Source organism: Moschus berezovskii, chromosome X (genome assembly GCF_049115385.1).
Source record: "Moschus berezovskii isolate FMDL1 chromosome X, NW_MosBer_1.0, whole genome shotgun sequence".
In the NCBI taxonomy this organism is placed as follows: Eukaryota; Metazoa; Chordata; class Mammalia; order Artiodactyla; family Moschidae; genus Moschus; species Moschus berezovskii.
This window is the reverse complement of record NC_142488.1, coordinates 3,490,520-3,506,916: the sequence shown is the minus strand read 5'-3', so window position 1 is coordinate 3,506,916 and position 16,397 is coordinate 3,490,520. Positions and strand designations below refer to the sequence as shown.

Below are 16,397 nucleotides of genomic sequence, written 5' to 3'. Positions count from 1 at the left end.
ATCTTAGTCCATTCAAAGTTAGATGGAGGAACTTGAACTCAAGGAAATCATCGAGAGTTCAACAATAAAGGCAGCTTCTATACAAAGCAACGGGCATGCTGGCTAAGCTTTGTATCTCTGAGCTTATGCCCCTAAATAGCATTATTATTTTCACACAGCCTAAAGGAAACATGTTTGATTAAAATGTAAACACATCAATATGTGATCACAACCCTTTCCTAAACGAAGAAGTCACACAGTACATATGCGATAGCCACAAATTAGTAAAATTCATGCCTGAAATATTTCCCCATACTTTGATGGATAGCTTCTGATATTTGAAGTTTTCAAAATTGTGCTTTCATTTTTCTTATTCCCACTATATGGTTTCTTTTCGCCGAATCATGAATGCTTCCACTGTCTTTACCCTTCTCCATTTTTGCAATCCATTTTAGCATGAATTTTACACAGTGACTAAAGAAGGAAGACAACAGAAATGCAAGACTCTAGGGTACCAGCCATTGCAGCGTTCAGGTTTGTTTGGAAACAGTGAAGTGTAGCTACCTCAGGCCCAGTTACCAGCAGTGGCCTTGATGGTGACCTGATGCCCTGAAGACAGGTTTGCTCTCACTTCCCTATCACCTTCATTAACATCACAGTCAATTCATTGATGTTGCTGTGTCCACCTTGGTAAATCCATGGTGAACCACAAGTGGTCACTGATAATCTGAGGACATTCATAGTCTGAATTAAGCTGTCCCAATGTGAGCAAGGCTGGTGGACTCAGCATGGCCTTGGGAAAATTGCTTATTCTTGTCAGGGCTATGAGAGTCTGAAGCTGCTTTGGATGCCTTCTTTTTTTTTTTTTTAAGCACACTGATAATTTTCAGTGGCTCAGACACTGAGCAGTGGTGTTTGCAGGCTTCAGGAATACAGATGTTCATTTTCACATTCTATGTTGCTGAATGATTGCAGGAAGGTGAGATGGAGGCCAGGAGAGAGAGAATGGACATAGAGGGTGTGGTGGTGACACACAGTAGGTCAGAGCTGCTTCTTGTCCAGACACGCAGGAAGGGCAGAGGGGAGGGGCAGTGCTCCAGGTGGGGAAGGAGCTCACCACTAGGAGGTCACTGCCTACCTGTCCCAGCAGGTAAGCTGTCTTCACACCAACAGACACGGCAGGGGGCTGTATCATACTCCAGTGTGAAGGCTCGGGAAACACAATACTTAAAGTGCTCAAAAGGTTGCCTGGCCTGATGTCACCACTCAGGAACAGAAGGTGATGAACACAAGGTAGGCTGACATTGGCCAATAGAAACCAATTCCATGGCTGGGGTCACAGCAATACAAATAATTTTTGAACCTGGATTGGATAATATGTGTATGCTACTTTAAACACTCTCGGGGACTTCCCTGGTGGTCCCGCGGATAAGAATCTGCCAGCCAGGGCAGGAAACATAGGTTCAATCCCTAGTCCAAGAAGATCCCACATGCCGTGTCAGAACTAAACTCATGTACCACAACTACTGATCCTGCTCTAGAACTCCGAGCTGTAACTACAGAAGCTCATGTACCCCAGTGCCTATGCTCAGCAACAAGAGAAGCCACTGCCGTGAGAAGTTCGCACACCACAATTAGACTGTACTCCACCGTCACCACAAGTGGAGAAAGCCCACGGGCAGCAGGGAAGACTCAGCAAATCAAAAATAATTAATTATAAATGCAGAAAAAGAATCTGTTAGGTTTATCAGCACACACGTTCTATAAAGCATCTTAGGCTTCTCAGAACACACATTCTATACAGCATCTTAGTAAGACAGCAAGGAGTGACTGGTTAATTGTAGGAAAAGGTGGGGATGAGGAAAATCGTACCTCCTTCTGTGGCCATGGTTAACGGTAGCATTCTGTGCAGCATGAAGTGAGTGGGTCCATACACGATGGACCGTTCTTCATGCCCGCCGTGTGTCACAATAATCTAACTGACAACAAGTTAAGGTGGGGCTGTTTGTATCTTTTCTCTCTCTCACAGACGCGGGTCACAATGTATTTCAACCCATTAGTGGGGACGAGAACACACTCTTAGCATATGATGTCAACGTGGATGGACATGGCAAGGAGACAAAACTGGTGGGATTATTTGGTAGGTATGGTATTCTAAAATTTCCATAAACATTGCCATGTAACACGTACACTGTCAGGACTTTCATTCAGAATATAAGGAGGTGCTGACAACATTCCATATTCAGGGTGCAAGGCCTGCGTGTTTATGCTCACCAAATTAAGGATCCTGGAAGGAATTCTACCAAGAAACAGGAGGCCATAGGGTGCAGAATATCAGATCATCAGGCATTTCACAATGATTCCTATGTGTTCAAATTTTAAAAAATGAAGTTTTCCTAGAATATTTAATTTTACATATGTCAACATATTTCAAGTCATATCTATAATGAGGATGACTTTATTTCATGTTTAAAATTTTATTTATTTTTTCTTGAAGGATAACTTCTTTACAGATTGTACTGTTTTCTGCCAAATAACAACATGAATCAGCCATAGGTATACTTATGCTTGTGTGAAAGTTGCTCAGTCATATCTGACTCTTTGTGACCCCATGGACTATACAGTCCATTGAATCCATCAGGCCAGACTACTGGAATGGGTAGCCTTTCCCTTCTCCAGGGTAACTTCCCAACCCACAGATCAAGCTCAGGGCACCCACATTGCAGGAGAGGTCTTTCCTAGCAGAGTCACAACGAAGTCAATAGGTATATATATGACCCTTCCCTTTTGATATTGCCTCCCATCTCCCTCCCACCCCTCTAGGTTAATATAGAGCCCCTGTTTGAGTTCCCTGAGACATACAGCAAATTCCCACTGACTATCTATTTTACTTATGGTCATGTCATTTTGCATGATACTCTCTCCATATATCGCACCGTCTCCTCCCCTCTCCCCATGCACATACGTCTCTTCTCTGTGACTGATTCTCCACTGATGCGCTGAAAATAAGTCCATTTTCAGTACCATCATTCTAGATTCCATAGGTATGTGTTAGAATACAATATCAGTTTTCTGATGCACTGTAAGCCTTGGAACACTTATAAGATAAATCTTTGACCTGTTCCATGTTTCAAATGCATTGTTCTTATGAAAACTGATATCACCCCCTCAAGTAACCACGCAGAAGCACTGAGAGGTGTGTGTGTCATGGGGACAACAGTTGTCTATCTCAGAAAAGGTTATTGGGTACAATGGCAGGTTCATGAAAGAGTAAATCATGCCTTGTTATTATGTGTGTTCCAGTGAATGTGTCCATGGAAGGGGAGAAAGGTGGTTCCTACACAGCTTGGTGTACAAACAGATATGAGAGGCCGGTATATACACAAGGAAGGTGAGAAAAGCAAGTAGGTTCCATATTACGATGGAGACAGCCCCAAATTCACAAAGATCCTGGCAAGTTTTTGGGATCCAGGTCCTAATGCTGAGGAGTAGGGTGTCCTACTCACCAAGTTGGACTGGCGTCAATTCTTAAGACAGAAAGCACATGTTTGTGTCGTGGGAACCATTGAAAGCTCTTAGATTCTAGAATTGAACATCTGATTGTCACGTTCCATTTCTTCTTCTGTAGATTCAGAAATTTCCGTGGGTTCCCGGGGGTCAACAATTCTGTTTTTTGCTCTGTGATTTTACAGGCAAAGGAAATAATGTAGACTCAAAATACAAAGAGAAATTCGACAACGCGGTGAGAGAAAAAGGGATTCCAGAAGAAAATGTCCTGAACTTAATCGACATTGGTAAAGGAATTATACTTTTTCCCCTGCCCATACCATTCACCTGATGTGTATAAAACAGAAAACAAGTCAACTTATTCAAAATGTCTTCTTCCACATTTAATCTCTTTTAAGATCCTTTATTACAAGAAAGGAAGGAAGGAAGAAAACTTGGAAATGCTGGGGAGTGTTATTAATCGGTGGCTCTTTCATTTCTCCCATTTTGTTTTTCCCTAGATGACTGTCCAGAGGAGTGAAAAAAAAGTGACCCTGACACTCTCGTAAGTAAACTCAGTCCGTTATAAACGCTGCCCCTTCCAGATGAAGCAATAAGGTAACACAGTTATTTCACATGTGTGAAATGTTTGTTCCACCACTTTAAATGTATGACTAAAGAATTTTTTGTTCCATAATGTCCCTGCTCTTGAGCCATATTATTGCAAACACTTTGATTAATTAACACCAAGCAGCTGTGATGATAGAGTCTTAGCCTGCAGAAATCTTGCAGACCAGAGTCATCTGACAGAAGCAGGAATCCCCATGAGTTGGTGGAAATTATTTGTGTTCCCATTAGCCCTGACCCCGTGATTGTCCCCACACATTCCTCCCCCAAGTGAATCGGTATGAAACAGAGCTCTGCTTCCCTAAAGCAGGGCTTCCCTGATACCTCAGTTGCTAAAGAATCTGCCTGCAATGCAGGAGACCCCGGATCGATTCCTGGGTCTGGAGGATCTGATGGAGAAAGGAAAGGCTACCCAATCCAGTATTCTTGGGCTTCCCTTGTGGCTCAGTGGGGGAGACCTGGGTTGGATCCCTGGGTTGGGAAGATTCCCTGGAGAAGGGAAAGGTTTCTCCAGTATACTAGTGTGGTGAATTCCATGGATTGTCACGGTCCATAGCATTACAAGGAGTTGGAGATGACCGAGCGACTTCCACTTTCACACTTTTCACAAGACTAGTGTTTGATCTCATATGATTCCGAGAGAAACATTAGATGCCTTCCTACCACACAGTCTGAAACATGCATTTGCAATATATTCCCACTCAGATGTTCCAAAAGGGAGATATTTTAACTTTCTAAACTAATACAACCTCCAGAAAGGACACTGATCTAAAGTATGGCGTTTAATGCTCTGTCGAGAAAGAATCTTAACAAAGAGTGACTAAAAGCACGAGCATCCAGGTGAATGTGATATCAAAGTTGTACCTATATTCAATGGAACATTACTCAGCCAGAAAAAGAAGCAACTAACTCTATTTACAGCAACATGGATGGACCAAGATATTTGTCACGCTGAGTGAAAGAAGTCAGAAAGAGAAAGACCAATGCCAGAAATGTCACTTCTAGGTTTCAGTTTAGTTCACTAATTGTCATATCCAACTCTTTGTGACCCCATGGACTGCCGTAGTCCAGGCCTCCCTGTCCATCATGAACTCTCGGAGCTTGCTCTCACTCATGTCCATTGAGTCAGTGATGACATCCAACCATCTCATCCATTCTCGTCCCCGTCTCCAACCCCTCCAATCATCCCCAGCATCAGGATGTTTTCAAATAGGTCATTTATTCGCATTACGTGGCCAAAGTATTGGAGTTATAGCTTCTACATCAGTACTTCCAATGAATATCAAGACTGATTTCCTTTAGGGTGGACTGGTTGGGTCTCCTTGCAGTCCAAGGGACTCTCAAGGGTCTTCTCCAACTCCACAGTTCAAAAGCATCAATTCCTTGGTGCTCAGCTTTCTTTAGAGTCCACCTTTCATTTTAGTGTAGATAAAATGCCATGGTTCAGATGGTCACAAATTTGCCAACAGTGCAGGAGACCCACATTTGATCCCTGTTTCAGGAAGATCCCCTGGAGAGTGAAATGGTAGCACACTCTTTTATTCTTGCCTGGAGCATCTCCATGGACAGAGGAACCTGGTGGGCTACAGTCCAAGGGGTCGCCGAGAGTTGCACACGACAGAGTGTCTTTCACTTTTGCATAGATATCACTTCTGCTTCGAATCTAAACCATGACATAGAGGAAAATATTTCCAAAATGGAAACAGGCTCACAGAAGTGGAGAACAACCTTGTGGTTGTCAAGTCGGAGGGACTTGGGGAAGAGAAGAATCGGGAGGTTTGTGGTTGAAAAGGGAAAGTGGAAGAAAGGGCTAGTTGCTCAGTCATGTCCGAATCTCTGCGACCCCATGCACCATAGCCTTCCAGACTCCTCTGTGCGTGGGATTCTGCAGGTAAAAATGCTTGCAAGGGTAGCCATTCCCTCCTATATAGGATCTCACCAACACAGGGATCGAACCTGGGTCTCCTGAATTGTTGTAGATATCTTACACTCTGAGAAGTGTGGGGTTAGTAGATGCAAACTATTATATACAGGATGGATAGAGAACAATTTTCAACTGCATAGCACTGGGGACTCTATGCAATACTCTGTAAAGCCTAAATGGGAAAAGAATCTGAAAAAGAATAGATCCTTGTTTTTGTATGTATAATCACTTGGCTGTACACCTGAAATCAATGCAACATTGATAATCAACTGTGCTCTATACTTAAAAAGGTAAAGAAGTTAATTCTTGAGGACCCAAACGACAAAGGTTGCAGGATTAGAGTTGTCTTCTGCAAATACCGAGCCTTAAAAACATCACTAGATGAAGATGTACATGCATTGTGAAATCATTACTCATAGAATCAATCCCCATGGGAAATTTCCAACCTTGTGTACATGCTAGGGAAAATTCCACAGGCAACTTGCTGTCACAGAGACGTGGAATGCTGAGGTCCACCTGTTATTGGACACTGGATCAGCGACAAGCTCCCTGTACCCTGGACAGCTGACTGCCTGAGGCTCACCCCTGTCAGCCATCACACAGTCGACTCTACTAAACTCTGGTTCTGTTTTATTCACCTAGAGAAAGAGTCACTGAGACCAGACATGGCCTTGTATCCGTGGAATCAAGATCAACAACACGAAGACGACTTTCCTGGTTCCTGATTAACATGATCCTGCTCTCTTCACACTCACACTCCCTCTCCCATCGTATCGCTCCCCGTCACTACATCATGTCTTGATTGGTGTTATTAGATTGCTGAGGGTTTTAATAAATCGATTGAATATCTGCCCTGCACACGCATGTCTGTGCAAAAGTCAGCTCATTTAAAACACACAAATGTCCACATTAAGTATCCAGGAAACTGTGCCTTTCATAGGACAGGTGTGCATCAGAGACACTCCTTATGTAGATTTGGTAGACATGCCTTCAGGTGTCCAGGCAAGAGGGAGAAAGGAGACTAAAGCATCATGGGTCAGAGTTATGGATCCTTCACCATACTGGCTTCTCTGGTGAATCAGATTGTAAAGAATCTGCCGGCAATGCAGAAGACCCAAGGTCTATCCTTGGGTGAGGAAGATCCTCGGGAAGAGGAAACGGTAACCCACTCCAGTGAAGAATGCCATGGACAGAGGAGCCTGGTTGGCTACAGTCCATAGCATTCTAAAGAGATGGACAGGCCTGAGCGACTAACACTTTAATTTCCAGCGTACTGTACGGAAGGGGTCAGTCTGATCAAAGGAGAGTGTCTAAAATGCATCCTATTCATTCCCAAGAAAGGAACATACATTCTACTCACTAAGGCTTGTGCACGGAAAGCGCAGGATGACATTACTCTTCAGTTCAGTTCAATCGCTTAGTCGTGTCCGAATCTTTGCGACCGTATGAATCACACAACCCAGGCCTCCCTGTTCATCACCAACTCCCGGAGTTCACCCAAAGTCATGTCCATTGAGTCGGTGATGCCATCCAGCCATCTCATCCTCTGTCTTCCCCTTCTCCTCTTTCCCCCAATCCCTCCCACCATAAGGGTCGCTCCCAGTGCATCAAATCTTCACATGAGGTGGTCAAAGTATTGGAGCTTAAGCTTCAGCATCACTCCTTCCAATGAAACCCAGGACTGATCTCATTTAGGATGGACTGCGTGGATCTCCTTGTAGTCCAAGGGACTCTCAAGAATCTTCTCCAACACCACAGTTCAAAAGCATCAATTTTTCAGTGCTCAGTTCTCTTTTTCAGTCCAACTCTCACATCCATACAAGACCACTGAAGAAACCATAGCCTTGACTAGACGGACCTTAGTTGACAAAATAATATCTCTGCTTTTTAATATGCTATGTAGGTGGGTCATTACTTTCCTCCCAAGGAGAAAGCGTCTTTTCATTTCATGGCTACAGTCACCATCTGCAGTGATTTTGGAACCCCCAAAAATAAAGTTTGACACTGCTTCCACTGTCTCCCCATCTAGTTCACGTGAAGTGTTGGAACCAGATGCCACGATTTTGGTTTTCTGAATGTTGAGCTTTAAGCCAACTTTTTCATTCTCCTCTTTCACTTTCATCAAGAGGCTCTTTAGTTCCTCTTCACTTTCTGCCATAATGGTGGGGTCATCTGCATATCTGAGGTTATTGATATTAGTCCCGTCATTCTTCTCTTTCACTTTCATCAAGAGGCTCTTTAGTTCCTCTTCACTTTCTGCCATAATGGTGGGGTCATCTGCATATCTGAGGTTATTGATATTAGTCCCGACAGTCTTGATTCCAGCTTGTGCTTCTTCCAGCCCAGCATTTCTCATGATGTACTCTGCATATACTTTATATATGCAGGGTGGCAATATACAGCCTTGACGGACTCTTTTTCCTTTTGGGAACCAGTCTGTTGTTCCATGTCCAGTTCTAACTGTTGTCTCCTGACCTGCATACAGGTTCCTCAAAAGGCAGGTCATGTGATCTGGTATTCCCATCTCTTTCAGAAGTTTCATAGTTTATTCTGATCCATACAGTCAAAGGCTTTGGCATAGTCAATAAACCAGAAATAGATATTTTTTCTGGAATTCTCGTGCTTTTTCGATGATTCAGCGGATGTTGGCAATTTGATCTCTGGTTCCTCTGCTTTTTCTAAAACCGGCTTGAACATCTGGAAGTTCACGGTTCACATATTGCTGAAATCTGGCTTGGAGAATTTTGAGCATGACTTTACTAGCATGTGAGATGAGTGCTATTTTGCGGTACTTTGAGCGTTCTTTGGCACTACCTTTCTTTAGGGTTGGAATGAAAAAAGAACTTTTTCATTCCTGCGTCCACTGCTGAGTTTTCCCAATTGGCTGGCATAATTAGTCAAGCACTGTCACATCATCACCTTTCAGGATTTAAAAGAGCTCAACCGGAACTCCATCACCTCCACTAGGTTTCTTCGTAGTGAGGTTTCCTAAGGCCCACTTGACTGCACATTCCAGGATGTCTGACTCTATGTGAGTGATCACACCATCGTGATTATCTGGGTCTTGAAGATCTTCTTTGTACAGTTGTTCTGTGTATTCTTGCCACTTCTTCTTAATATCTTCCGCTTCTGTTAGGTCCCTGTAATTTCAGTCCTTTCTACAGCCCATCTTTGCATGAAATGGTCCCTTGATATCTCTAATTTTCGTGAAAAGATCTCTAGTCTTTCCCATTCTATTGTTTTTCTTTATTCCTTTGCATTGATCGCTCAGGAAGTCTTTCTTACTTCTCTTTCCTATTCTTTGGAACTCTGCATTCAGATGCTTATATCTTTCCTTTTCTCCTTTGCCTTTTGCTTCTCTTCTTTTCACAACTATTGGTAAGGCCTCCTCAGACACCTTTTTTTTTTTTTTTCATTTATTTTTCTTGGGGATGGTTTTGCTCCCTGTCTTGTGTACAATGTCATGAACCTCTGTCCAATGTTCTTCAGTAACTCTGTCTATCAGATCTAGTCCCTTAAATATATTTCTCACTTCCACTGTGTAATCGTTAGGGATATGATTTAGGTCATTCCTCGCCGTGGTCATATTTGAATGTGATAGTTGGACTGTGATGAAAGCTGATCGCCAAAGAATTGATGGCTTTGAACTCTGTTGCTGGAGAAGATGCTTGAGAGTATCTTGGACTGCAAGGATATCCAACCAGTCCATTCTAAAGTAGATCAATCCTGGGTGTTGATTGGAAGGACTGATTCTAAAGCTAAAACTCCAATATTTTGGCCACCTCATGCAACGAGTTGACTCACTGGAAGAATCTGATGCTAGGAAGGATTGGCGGTGGGAGGAGACGGGGACGACAGAGAATGAGATGGCTAGATGGCATTACCGACTCGATGGACATGAGTTTGAGTGAACTCCGGGAGTTGGTGATGGACAGGGAGGTCTGGCGTGCTGTGATTCGTAGGGTCACGACTGAGCGACTGAACTGAACTGAATGGTCTAGTGGTTTTCCCTACTTTCTTCATTTTATGGCTGACTTTGGCAATAAGGATTTCACGATCTGAGCCACAGTCTGCTGCCGGGCTTGTTTTTGCTGACTACATAGAGTTTCTCTATCTTTGGCTGCAAAGAATATAATCAATGTGATTTCAGTGCTGACCATCTGAGGATGTCCATGTGTCTAGACTTCTCTTGTATTTTTGGAAGCGGGTATTTGCTATGACCAGTACATTCTTTGGGCAGAACTCTGTTAGCCTTTGTCCAGCTTCATTCTGTACTCCAAGTCAAATGTGCCTGTTACTCCAGGTGCGTTTTGACATCCTACTTTGTCTTCCAGGCCTTATAATGAAAAGGACATCTTTTTTTATTTTGTTAGTTATAGAAGGTCTTGTAAGTCTTCATAGTATTGTTGAACTCTAGCTTCTTCAACATTACTGGTCTGGGCATAGACTTGGATTACCGTGATATTGAATAGTTTCTCTTGGAAATGAACAGAGATCCTTCTGTCGTTTCTGAGACTGCATTCAAGTACTGCATTTTGGACTCTTTGGTTGACTATGATGGCTGATCCATTTTCTAAGGGATTCCTGCCCACAGAAGTCGATATAATGGTCATCTGAGCTCAATTCACTCAATCCAGTCTATTTTAGTTCGCTGGTTCCGAAAATGTCGACATTCACTCTTGCCACCTCCTGTTTGATCACTTCCAATTTACCTTGATTTATGGAACTATCATTCCAGGTTCCTAAGCAATATTGCTCTTTACAGCATCGGACATTGTTTGTATCACCAGTCACATCCACAGCAAGGTACTGTTTTTGCTTTGGCTCCGTCTCTTCAACCTTTCTGGAGATATTTCTCCTTTGATCTCCAGTAGCCTATTGGTCGCCTACTGACTTGGGGCGGTGATCGTTCAGTGCCGCATCTTTTTGCCTTTTCTTACTGTTTATGGGGTTCTCTAGGAAGGAATTCGGAAGTGGTTTGCCATTCCTTTCTCCAATGGACCGCATTTTGTCATATCTCTCCACCACGCCCCGTCATTCTTGGCTGGCCGTACACAGCCTGGCTCATATTTTATTGAGTTAGAAAAGGCGGTCGTCCATGTCATTAGATTGTTTAGTTTTCTATGATTGTGATTTTTAGTTTATCTGACCTCTGATGGAAAAGGATTAGAAGCTTATGAAAGATTCCTGATAGGATAGTCTCACTGAGGGGGATACTGGGTCTTGTTCTGATTGGTGAGGCCCTGCTCAGTAAATCTTTAATCCAGTTTTCGGTTGATGGGTGGAGCTGTGTTCCCTCCGGGCCAAACTATGGTGCAAGTATTGAAGATAATGGTGACCTCCCTCAAATTGTCCCATGCATGTACTGCTAGAGTTCCTGTGCTTTACCCTGAAACAGGCCACCACCAATCCACACTTTCACCCAACAGAGAGTCCCGGACACCCATAGGCAAGTCCGGGACAGTCTCCTGTGGGGTCACTGTTCCTTTCTCCTTGGTCCTGGTGCACAAATTCCTGCTGTGCCCTCCAAGAGTCTATTTCGAGTCCTGTGTAAGTTCTGCCAACTCTATCGTGGGGTTAATGGCGGCCTCCTCCAGGAGGAATTATGCCATACCCACTCCCGGAGCCCCTGTCCCTTGACACTCCCAGAAGCGTCCTTCTGATGAAGCAGAACAGCCATTACCCTCTTTTCCATAAGATTGTGGAATGGACTTTGAGAGTGTCGAATTTGGCGAAGAACCAAAGGTGAATCCATTTGGAACTGTTACTTTGACTTGCTTTCTGTTGCCATTCTTACTATAATCATACATTATGGCCTGCCTCAGAAGGCCCTACCCTTCAGCCTGACTGTGAAAGTGCGTTTTCTCAGCTCACAGGGAGATAAACTGACCCTACCCAGCTATGAAAAGAAGAAATTACCCAGGGGAAGGAAACAAGATAGCGGAGGAACAGGATGGAGAGACCACTTTCTCCCCCACAAATTCATCAAGAGAACATTTGAACGCGGAGTAAAGTCCACCAAGCAACTTCTGAATGCTGGCAGAGGACATCAGGCACCCAGAAAAGCAGCCATTGTCTTCAAAAGGAGGTAGAAAAAAACATAAAAGAGAAGAAGAGACACAGAAGAAGTAAGGATGGTGCTCCGTCCACGCTAGGGAGAGAAGTTTCCAAACACCAGGAAACACTGACTGGTGAGTCTGTGGCAAGCTTTGGAACCTCAGAGGGCCACATAACCAGGAGGAAAAAGAAAGAAAGAATTAAAACCCACAGATTACCCGCCAAACATTAACTCCAAGAGGAGATGCAGCACTGACGCCTGCATCCGCCATTAGCAAGAGGGGGCTGGGCAGGGAGGAGTCGGCTGAACTGCTTAGAGAGAGGACTGGGCATGAAAGCCATGAGAACCATCTGAGAGAACTAACTGGGGATAGCAAAGCAGACTGGGATAGCGTCCCCCGTGAAAAGGTGGAAAGAGCTAACCTAAGACGGTGCCAGCACCACTCAGAGAACAAAGAACCCCATCCCCCACCGAGACAGGCAGGGATAGCAGCCAGAGCCAGAGGGGGCAACCGCGGATCCAGAAACACATCCGATACCAAACTGCAGGCAGGCTTTGTTGCTAATCAAGATTTCTTGGGCTCGGGCCGTTCGATATCCACCTCAGAAAGTGCGTCGGTTGTACACCCAGAAAACCGAGTGGCAGGGACTGGGGAGGCCATAAGTTACAGAGACCGCACTCACAAAACACCTGGTCACCTGAGCTGCTTGGACAGGGGAAGGCACAAAACGCAGGCCCTACCTAGCCTGCGCCTGTGTGGAGTACCCGAGAAACTGAACTTGAGCCGCTCAGACCTGGGAAGTGCATACAACCCAGCTCCGGCCTCGGACAATTCCCAGCAGAGCAACCTAGAGCCTGTGCAGTATAGACTGAGACAGCACACATGCTGTGAGTGGGGACAAACCCACTGTGGCTGAGACACTGCGAGCAATCCCCACAGATGCCAGAGATATTTGTCTGCAGCGTTCCTCCCTTTCCAGAAAAAGACTGAAAAACTGACCCTTAAAAAGTGTCCACCACCGCGCCCTAGTGTCAGGGCTGAAATTAGACACTGAAGAGACCACCAACCAGAAGCTAAAACAGAGGGAACCACCTTGGAAATGACAGATAGAGAAGTCTAGAGGCTACTCCAAGAATAAGACCGAAAACCAGAGGAAAGAGGCTTAAGCCCGAATCCTGAGAACACCAGAGAACTCCTGACTCCAGGGAACATTAATCGATAGGAGCTCATCAAATGCCTCCATACCTACACTAAAACCAAACACCACCCAAGGGTCAACAAGTTCCAGAGCTAGACATACCACGCAAATTCTCCAGCAACACAGGAAAATAGCCCTGAGCTTCAATATACAGGCTGCCAAAAGTCACTCCAAACCCACTGACATCTCATAACTCATTACTGGACAATTCATTACACTCCAGAGAGAAGAAATCCAGCTCCTCTCACCAGAACACTGACACAAGCTGCCCTAACCAGGAAACCTTGACAAGCCACCCAACCAACCCCACACACAGCAAGGAAACTACATAATAAAGAGAACTCCACAAACTGCCAGAAGATGGAAAGGCCACCCCAAGCAAAGCAATATAAGCAAGATGAAGAAGCAGAGAAATATCCAGCAAGTAAAGGAACAAGATAAATGCCCACCAACACAAACAAAAGAGGAAGATATAGGGAATCTACCCGATAAAGAATCTTGAATATTGCTGGTGAAAATGATTCAAAATCTTGAAAGCAAAATGGAGTTACAGATAGAAAACCTGGAGAAAAGGATTGAGAAGATGCAAGAAAGATTCCATAAGGATTTAGAGGAAATAAAAAGTCAATATACAATGAAAAATGCAATAGATGAGATCAGAAATACTCTGGAGGGAACAAACAGTAGAATAACAGAGGCAGAAGACAGGATAAGTGAGCTAGAAGATAGAATTGTAGAAATAAATGAACCAGAGAGGAAAAAAGAAAAACGAATTGATAGAAATTAGGACAATTTTAGAGAACTCTGGGACAATGCTAAACATCCCAACATTCGAATCATAGGATTCCCAGAAGAAGAAGAAGACAAAAAGAAAGACCATGAGGAGATAATAGTTGAAAACTGTCCTAAAATAGGGAAAGAAATAATCACCCAAGTCCAAGAAACCCAGAGAGTCCCCAACAGGAAAAACCCAAGGCGAAATACCCCAAGACACAAATTAATCAAATTAATAAATAGCAAACACAAAGAACAAATATTAAAAGCAGCAAGGGAAAAGCAGCAAATAACACACAAGGGGATTCCCATATGGATAACAGCTATTCTTTCAACAGAAACTCTTCAGGCCAGGAGGGAATGGCAAGACATACTTGAAGTGATGAAAGAAGATAACCTACAGCCCAGATTACTGTACCCAACAAGGATCTCATTCAAATATGAAGGAGAAATCAAAAGCTTTACAGACAAGCAAAAGCTGAGAGAAATCAGCATCACCAAAACAGCTCTCCAACAAATGCTAAAGGATCTTCTCTAGACAGCAAGCACAGAAGGGGTGTATAAACTTGAACCCAAAGCAATAAAGAAAATGGCTATGGTATCATACTTATCAATAACTACCTTAAACGTAAATGGGTTGAATGCCTTAAACAAAAGACAAAGGCTGGCTGAATGGGTACAAAAACAAGACCCCCATATATGTTGTCTACAAGAGACCCACCTCAAAACGAGGGACACATACAGACTGAAAGTGAAGGGCTGGAAAAAGATATTCCACGCAAATAGAGACCAAAAGAAAGCAGGAGTAGCAATACTCATATCTGATAAAATAGAGATTAAAACAAAGACTGTGAAAAGAGACAAAGAAGAAAACTACATAATGATCAAAGGATCAATCCAAGAAGAAGATATAACAATTATAAATATTTATGCACTCAACATAGGAGCACCGCAATACGTAAGACAATTACTAATAAGTATGAAAGGGGATATTATCAATAATGCAATAATAGTGGGAGAGTTTAGTACCCCACTTACATCTATGGATAGATCAACTAAACAGAAAATTAACAAGGAAACACAAACTTTAAATGATACAATAGACCAGGTAGACTTAATAGATATCTATAGGTCATTTCACCACAAAACAATGAATTTCACCTTTTTCTCAAGCGCACACGGAACCTTTTACAGGATAGATCACATCCTGGGCCATAAATCTAGCCTTGGTAAATTAAAAAACATTGAAATCATTACAAGCATCTTTTCTGACCACAATGCAGTAAGATTAGATCTCAATTACAGGAGAAAAACTATTAAAAATGCCAACAAATGGAGGCTGAACAACACGCTGCTGAATAATGAACAAACCACAGAAGAAATCAAAAGAGAAATCAAAATATGCATAGAAATGATGAAAGTGAAAACACAAAAACCCAAAACCTCTGGAACACTGTAAAAGCAGTGCTAAGGGGAAGGTTCAGAGCAATAGAGGCACACCTCAAGAAACAAGAAAAATGTCAACTAAATAACCTAACCCTACATCTAAAGAAACTAGAAAAGGAAGAAATGAAGAAACCCAGGGTTAGTAGAATGAAAGAAATCTGAAACATTAGGGCAGAAATAAATGCAAAAGAAGGAAAAGAGGCCATAGCAAAAAACAAAACCGAAAGCTGGTTCTTAGAGAGGGTAAATAAAACTGACAAACCACTAGCCAGACTCATCAAGAAACAAAGGGACAAGAACCAAATCAATAAAATTAGAAATGAAAATGGAGAGATCACAACCGACAACACAGAAATAAAAAGGATCATTAGAGAATACTATCAACAATTATATGCAATAAAATGGACAACTTGGAAGAAATGGACAAAGGCTTAGAAAAGTACAACTTTCCAAAATTGAACCAGGAAGAAATAGAAAATCTGAACAGACCCATCAAAAGCACAGAAATTGAAAAGGTAATCAGAAATCTTCCAGCAAACAAAAGCCGAGGTCCAGACGGCTTCACAGCTGAATTCTACCAAAAATTTAGAGAAGAGCTAACACCTATTCTACTCAAACTCTTCCAGAAAGTTGCTGAGGAAGGTAAACTTCCAAACTCATTCTATGAGGCCACCATCACACCAATCCCAAAACCTGGTAAAGATTCCACATAAAAGGAAAACTACAGGAAAATATCACTGATGAACATAGATGCAAATATCCTTAAGAAAATTCTAGCAATCAGAATCCAACAGCACAATAAGAAGATCCAACATCATGACCATATGGGCTTTATCCCAGGGATGCAAGGATTCTTCAATATCCGCAAATCAATCAACGTAATACACCACATTAATAAACTGAA

General features: G+C 42.9%; 1 long non-coding RNA gene across 1 annotated transcript; it reads left to right on the top strand.

Annotated features, from left to right (window-relative positions):
- The first annotated feature begins 2,031 nt into the window (after window positions 1–2,031).
- LOC129535571 (uncharacterized) lies at window positions 2,032–6,818 on the top strand. The gene is made up of 4 exons (XR_016036905.1): window positions 2,032–2,119; window positions 3,672–3,773; window positions 3,987–4,030; window positions 6,659–6,818. It is a non-coding gene; the product is annotated as an uncharacterized LOC129535571 (long non-coding RNA).
- Window positions 6,819–16,397: the final 9,579 nt, after the last annotated feature.